Raw genomic sequence first — 8,492 nt, 5'->3', positions numbered from 1 at the left:
GAACACAACAAAAATCATAATTATAGAATAATTTATCAGGAATGAGAATGGCTATTGATTCTATATTAATAATAGATATAGTAGAAAGTAAATTTTACGGTTTTAGCTAGTAATACCGGATAGTCGAGTATAGATGGATATTTCGCACCCCCCGTGGAAAAACGCAGTAAGTGGACTAGCGACATTTTTTTTTTATTGCACCATTCAATTCAGCGTACACGAATACACCTTCTCACAAATTTTCATTACGATATCAGTAAAAATGAAGAAAATATTACAAAAATAATGAAATTGTGCAACATTCATAAAAATATTTTTCCCCCATAATAAGAAAGTAAGTATAAATACATGATTTTTTTTTCTAATTTTCCCATATAGTAAAGTCATAATAACACTTACGTCGATTTTACACGAAAGTTTTTTAGGATGGTCGAGTCGTAAGTAAACGTACTGACATGTTTCACGACATTATACGACACGACAATGGTTGTACGTCTAGTTACTTCGTTCTTTCACGAATCTTGTAGCGTTACTTTTTGGTGTAACTCCAGCTACTTGCCTATTCTGCGAATCTTTTAGCGTAACGGTTTGGTGTAAATATAAATACGTAGTTTTTTCCAAGCAAGGTTTGATATTACTATTACGTTATTTCAATTAACTTCATTTTTCGATGACATATTTTTACACTATACTCTTCGTATTATATGAATACAACTCTTTTAAAGGCAATAATTTGAATCATTTGTCGTGTTATTCTAATTACCTACAAATATATACTACTTATTAATGTCCTAAATAAATATACTTAGTTATCACTAGCGTAAATCCCTACGTTTTATTTGGTTACTGTACTTACGCCGCGCCGGCGATATTAGAGAGGTATTACATCTATCCACCAATTTTTTGTCAATATCGACTTTTTATTCAACCAAAAATCGACCCTATTATTACTGTACTGTGATCGTTATTTGTAGGGTCGTATGCTGATCGTGGTTTTACCACGGTAAAACAAATATCACCCATAGACAAAATTATTGCCGACGAAGTTTATAAAAAAACGACCTTATTAATATTTCACTGTGATCGTTATTTGTAGAGTGAAAGCTGATTGTCTATTTGTGATCGTGGTTTTACCACGGTATTCCGTCAGTCAGCATACGACCCTACAAATAACGATCGCATTGTAGTAATAATAAGGTCGATTTTTGTTAGAATAAAAAGTCATGATTGACGAATGTTGGATAGATGTAATAATTATCTCTCTATTTAATTTGTTCATGGTGGCTACTCGAAGCGTGCATATCTTTGTGTGGAAGTAAAAAACCCAAGGATTATACGTATGCTCAACTTGGACAAAATCAAAGATGGTGAGTAATTTACTTATAAATAGACTAGCTAGATTTTAGGTAAGTACCTATTACCTTACCTACTTAGTATATTACTATTTATTAGACTATTAATATTATAAATATTTTGTTTTGTAAGGTTTACCTACACAGAAGCATCAACTGTAGTATTTCGGCGTGGTTGTGAATAATCTACCTAGTTATATAAGTTAACTTTTGCAAAAACTCCCTTGATTTTGTTGTTATTTGTTCGCTTGAGTTTGATATGCATTTTATTATTAACGCATTGGTACTAACCTTCTATTTAATACCTAAATAACGATAAAATATCTAGGTTTGTGTCTAATTATTAGGGTGATTTGGTAATGGGTCCTTTTTATTTCTTAACGTCCATTATGTACCTACCTACAAACAATGTATTTAAACCATTGTTACAATTAACAGATTCCACTAATACTGCAACCCAATCCAGTACAACCCAGTGGAAGAATGACCAGAAATGCAAAAATATTTCAAGAAACTATGGGATATTTTCTCGTCGTAGTCAACATGAGACACATTCTCTTCAAGGTTCGTATGTACCTATCCGTATCCTACTAAAGTCGAGTAAACTTCTCCTTCTCTCGTGTGGGTTGAGACAATTGACTGACCTCATCTACCCTGGTATCAGGGTTACTACGGAGCCGCCATAGGTCCTTGACATGCCTCATGTAACGACGACACACCTGCATACTTATTTAAGCCGCAACCGACTGCCTAACATGCCCTCCGACGCACAGATCATCTTACTTTTGGGCAATCCGGTAACCAGACTGCAATGTCCTAGTGATTTCGCCGCTCGGCTGCGTTATGGGTGTCACTTTGAGTACTTATGTATGTCGGTAATTAAGAAATAGTACTAATTTTAAAATTAATATTAGTACCATTTCTGATTTACGACTTGGCCGGGAAGATAAGCAGCTGAAAACGTTCCATGTTTTGTATGCCGGAATATCCTTTCAGTATTTGTATTCTAGATTGATATAGGTATTTACCTACTAACCTGGAAGCGGCGCGTGGTAAAGTTTCTCTGAAATAGTCAGTGCCTGTGTATTTGTGGTATAATTATTCTGTTATTTTCCTCTTATCATAACAACCACAAATATTTTTGATTTGCTTAATGTAGTTTTTTCTAGAGTTATCTCTTATGCAAACCAACTGGCTTTTATGGGGTTTTAGCCAAGTTGCAAACGATTAAGTACGTAAAACGACAGTGATAGTGATTTGAGAGATTGACATGTAATCACATACATTTTTATCACTGACACTGTCGCTTTTTTGGATACGTTGGAAAATTGGCTCATCTCTAAGCTTACTATAATGGGTATTAATGGTTATTTTTCTTTTTAGTAATTTGTTATCATACTTAATAGTTTTTTATATTTTGTCATTTGCAGGTTCTACCGAAAAGCAAAGAGGGGGTGATCGGAAAGGAGCAAAATGTTCAAGAAAACTCTTAATGACTAACTAAAAATGAAGGTTTTTCTAATAAAGGCAAGTGCCAAAATGTACCGTATAAATATATTTTGTGATTATGCATGTAATAATTAATAAACGTTTTAAAATTCAAAGTTAGATTTTAATTACAAATATAAATAACTCCCTGAAAACTGAAAACCCATGCGGCTCAAACGGCTTTCGGCACAGCTAGTAAATAAATATTCATTTTTTTAAAACAAATTAGAATAAACACTTAATTTAACACTGATTTTATTTATTTCAATATACAGGCCCAAAAGTTCACGTTCAAAATGAAAAATTTGATAGAGGGGCTCATTAGCCACCAGAAACACCCCCATGTATGTTCAGCGATTATTTACGGTTTAGGAGATCTGACCCATTTTACACCTTTTTCTTGATTTTCTATCTTACTTCAGAAATCATCATTTTGTCGCTATCCCTTTTTTAATAATTCAATTTTTTTCTTTTTAATTTCTAATTATTTTGCTTCATAACTATACCTAAGGATGTGTATCGCTAGGTAAACAGTCGAATGAAAGATAAAAAGTCATTGGAAGTTGGAATTCAAAGTGAGAATTCGTCTAAATTGTTACAGTTGTTAAAACTTCGCCGAAGAATAATAAACACATGAGATTGTCATGAACCCTGAAAGTGTTTTTAAAAACTGTTCCATTTAATAGGCTTTTAGACACATCCAAAAAAGTACCCTTAATAGGGTCATCATCATCAGCCGTATGACGCCCACTGCTGGGCATAGGCCTCTCCCAAGGATCTCCACGACGATCGGTCCTGCGCTGCCCGCATCCAGCGGCTTCCCGCGACCTCCTGGGCATAAAACTAAGTAATTAGCCCTCAAAGATTTTAAGACAGAAAGATTTTATTTTAGTATCTCATAGTATGTATGTAGTAACGGTTTGGGGATACCCAAACTTTTTCCTTCATTACAATATGAATACCAAAAGTGACTGCAAGGTTTGTCTTCAGACTGTTGCTATGTCTACCCTGTTAGCGATTATGAGCGTGATTTTTTTATTGAAAATGTGTCTTTGAGCACCTTTAACAACGTTAGAAAGAAGCAGCTACCTACATTGTATGAGAATGTAATTTTTCCTTCAAATCTGTCTATCTTGCAATCTTTGAGGTCTAATTACTTAGTTTTTTGCTTCTATTAAGGGTACTTTTTTTGGATGTGTCTAAAAGCCTATTAAATGGAGCAGTTTTTCAGAGATACTTACTTTCAGCGTCCATGCCAATCTCATGTGTTAATTATTCTTCGGCGAAGTTTTAACAACTGTGACAATTTTGGTCCAATTCTCACTTTGACTTCCAATAACATTTTTTTTATCTTTGATTTGACTGTTTTTATTTTTTTACCTAGCGGTATATGTCTTTAGACATAGTTATGAAGTATAATAAGATAATTATGAAGTAAGGGATAGCGACAAACTGATGATTACTGCAGTAAGCTAGAAAATCTAGAAAAAAGGTACAAAACAGGTCATATCTCCTAAACTATAAATAATAATAAATAATGGCTGAACATACATGGGGGTGTTTCTAGTAGCCAATGAGCCACTCTATCTAATTTTTCATTTTGAACTTGAAGTTCTGGGCCACCCCGTATAATGTATGAGCATACATACTTCTACATTCTAGACAAACCCCTGCAACAAACATGTATTTAAAGATACATACAATTATTTTGAGATATTTCCTTATTAAAAAAGCAATTTCTATAGTTACACTATCAAAGATCATTTACTTTCACGTGGAACAAATAGGTTTCTCAACTTACGCAAAACATTTTGTTAAAATTTTTCGTGTAAGAACGAAGTAACTAATACTTACAACATCCGAGTACGATGAAATCGGAAGGTGAACAACGTTGTAGGTAAAGTTACAACTGTCAATGTTGTTTGCACTACGTAATAATAAAGCAGTGTCTGTACTTACAACGGAACGTTTGATTATAGTTTCGTGGAATATCTACGCAATCGTGTTTTTTTATTTTTTTTTATAAATATACACAATTAATTAAAAATTAATAAATGTGAGTCAATCCGGGCTACATTTTGCTATTATTTTCTCTTTGAAGGTTATTTCCAGGACTTATAACTAATTAGTAGGACAGTTTTTTTTAGCTCCTGAAAAGTTGATAAAATCAACTTACTGCGTTTTTCCACGAAGGGTGCGATTTTTTACCCAATTTAAGGATAGCCAAAAATGTTTCATAGATTTTTGAGGTGAGTCTCTTATATTGAATTGCTTAAATTACTGTTAGGTATGCAAACGCATTATATACACATTGATTCTTTTTCATTACAATATTTTATGTATATTTTTTTTTAAAGAACGTCTAGCGCCCTGTGCCGAGGTTTTTCTTGCAGCTTTATTTCCCCGGCTATACAGGTTGTGAGAAGCTGCAGTACTCGTAGTTTTAGGCGGATGAGACGTTCGTTATATAAAAATTGACGATTCAAAATGTAACTTAACTATGTTACTTACTGAATAAAGATATTTTTGAATTTGAATTTGAATATTACCTAACAATTCCAATTTCACCAGCAATGAAGTCAGGGGTGCTAAAAACCTCTGGACGATATCGCAAAGCCATCAATTTTAATATAAAATTGATTAAACAATAATATTTTTGGACATTTAAAGTAATTTGTAGGAAACATAATTTTCATAGAGCTTTCTAAAATTTTGAAACTTTATGTGCTGTTCCTTTTTCAAATTCGTATTAACATAAATTTTACCACAGAAAAAAACAGCAACATTCAGCGTTTATAAGAACGAATATATACGTAATACATTAAGCTTGTGATACGAGGTTTGCCCCCACAGTAAACACCCCGAATTGTATCTTATTACCGCGATTGCTCTCGCCCGTAAAAAGGGCGAAAATCGACAAAACGATCGCATTCATCCCACCAACGTTCTAACTAGTTTTATTACGTCACAAATGTGCATAATTACTTGCAAAACATCGATGCGACGAATCCACTTTGACTGCAAAATCTCATAATAGTGCATACGGAACTTTCACTTTCACTTTCACTTTTGCAACACTTTACAAAATCACTTTCCACTTTGGATGGATAGTTTTGGTGTCAACATTTATGACAGGTGCTGGCATAATTTGGTTAGAATGCAACTTTTTTTTGGGAGCGAAAAAAATCGTTCGCGAAAGCGTCGCGTCGAACAGAGGGTTGGATTTGACTGAGTTGGGGGCGACGGAGGGTGGCGCGGGGGCGCCGGCGCCGCGCAGTCGCCCTCGCCCGGCCCGCCGCCCCTTCCACTATCGAGACCAACTTTATTTTTCTGTTTTCGGATCACCCACTTATCTGTGCTGATTCTAGCGTTCGCTCAGCAAAAGTGCAATTAGAATTTCGAATACGATACACGTAGTGGGTTCATTAAAAAAATCGTTTACTTACCGTAGTTGTGCCAACGTTGAGTGTAGAGCATATTGACAATAAGATCGGTTTACTGATTTGGAAACTTGGTTTAAGTGGAAACTTGAACTGTTCATTTTTTAAAAGCTATTGTGGAGTCAAATTAGAGTATTTCAATATGTACTCCCATGGATATTCCGAACTGTACATATAGTGACGGGTTATCAAGTCTGTTAACTGCCTCCGTCATCCAATGGTTGAACGTAAGGCTCACGATCCGGAGGCCCCGGGTTCGAATCCTCAAAAATCACTTTGTGATCCCTAGTTTGGTTAGGACATTACAGGCTGATCACCTGATTGTCCGAAAGTAAGATGATCCGTGCTTCGGAAGGCACGTTAAGCCGTTAGTCCCGGTTACTACTTACTGATGTAAGTATATAGTCGTTACTTAAGCCATGTCAGGGGCCACCAGGATACACGATAGAATAAAAAGACCGAGTCAGTCGTTCACACCTAATAGGAGAGGATCATCTACCATATTCGAGAAGACATAAGCTTGTAAGTTCAGAGGTTATTAGGACATGAACATCTAGTAGAGTATAATATCGATAGCGTAATAGGCGCACAATTTACTTAGTTTATGAATGAAATTTGGGAGTAATGAAAAACAACGTTTTCGATTTCTTATCTCTCCGAGATTATTATTAAACACGATTGGATTCCTGTCCATCATGATGTATATATACTACACTGGTGTATAAAATAATCGACTCAATTTCGGTTTTTTTTTAGTAACTGTCTACTAAAAATACGAGTATTTGTCATAAGGCATAGGTAGGTGTAGTTTTAAAGCGGAGAGGGTATCCAGAGTCAGAAAATAAAAGAACAATATGTCAAATAATAATTTGCGTAGAGCAGAGCATTTTTTAAAATGCCCGTTAACATGGATCGAAGCTTTTGTCTACAATAAACATAATATACTTTATTGCACTGAAACAAGGAAACAGTTAAGCACAAACAATGTTATCTATAGGTGGTGGTGGCTTTATTGCTTATAGCGATTTCTTCCAAGCTACCATTACACTCCACCAGTGTTGGAATTTTCAAAATATAATATAATTATTTTATATCATTCCATATGGAATAGGTAGGTTGAACAATTTCCACTTTATATTACCCTGGCTTTTTTGGTGGGCTGCGGCACCCATATACCTTTATGTTCTCCAACTAAATATTAATGTGTGTATATTTTAATGTTATAAATGTATATTTGTGTCGTAGGTTTTACCTGAATAAACTTTTATTGTTATTATTTATTTTTGAAACTACCTATCTACTTAGTCTGTATCCTCTCTTTCACACTATCTTTTCCGGAAATTACCTACTTAAATAAATAAATGAATATTTTATTAATTTATTAAATTCATACATAAACTGACGCCCATTTCCTACGGGGGTAAGCAAAGATGGAATTTAAGTAAAAAAAATAATTAAATATTATATTGATAAGGTGCTATGCATTCAATCACGGAGTTAATGTATTTAACAGAAAATTCAATATAGCCGTATTTTTACCACCTCATATTACTTACGTATATTATAATTATGAAGCTTAATTAATTAATTGTTCCCTCGCGGTCCAGGTCTACATAGGAAGGAGGGTAGGTTACTTTATTATAATAATTGTATAGAATAATTTATGTGTTTTATTGGAATAAGTATAAAATATACAATAATAAACAGGGAATTGGATATGTCCTCAGAAAAGGTTCAGTACGATATATTCTAAACCGGCGTGTGTGTTTGAAACGGTTGATGATTGTGTACGAAGCAAGAGAAGGGAGCCCTCAGCGCTCCCCATTTGTCCGGTCAAGTAGTGTGTGCCATTTACGGCAAATGTACAATAAGACATCTACACGGGGAAACCTCGCTACATCGTCAACACTTTCTTAACCTCCTTAAGAGGGATAATAATGCCAAGATTACTATATACTATTTGAATTTAAAAAAGTACGCTTCATCATAATTATATGCAACTTGAGACTTCATATCACATCTACTCGTCTCCTGATTATTTGATACTCTTTAAAACTCATTGGGTATTTTTTTGACATGATTTGTTTATACATTTTTTTTTTCATTGTTTTTTTTTATTGTTTTCCCGTGATCATGGCACTTGCAACAGTGTCGAAATATCGGGAGTCTCATATCCCCATTTAAACGCGGTAAGAACCCGTTATTATGTGTT

The 8,492-nt window shown here is 34.4% G+C and overlaps 1 long non-coding RNA gene across 1 annotated transcript; it reads left to right on the top strand.

Annotated features, from left to right (window-relative positions):
* Positions 1-1,223: 1,223 nt before the first annotated feature.
* On the top strand, positions 1,224-2,956 carry LOC126368238 (uncharacterized). Its single transcript, XR_007566557.1, has 3 exons — positions 1,224-1,367; positions 1,791-1,916; positions 2,783-2,956. It is a non-coding gene; the product is annotated as an uncharacterized LOC126368238 (long non-coding RNA).
* Positions 2,957-8,492: the final 5,536 nt, after the last annotated feature.

Source organism: Pectinophora gossypiella, chromosome 7 (assembly GCF_024362695.1).
Source record: "Pectinophora gossypiella chromosome 7, ilPecGoss1.1, whole genome shotgun sequence".
Lineage (NCBI taxonomy): Eukaryota > Metazoa > Arthropoda > Insecta > Lepidoptera > Gelechiidae > Pectinophora > Pectinophora gossypiella.
Note: the sequence above shows the minus strand (reverse complement) of the source record. Positions and strands in the feature narration are given on the sequence as shown.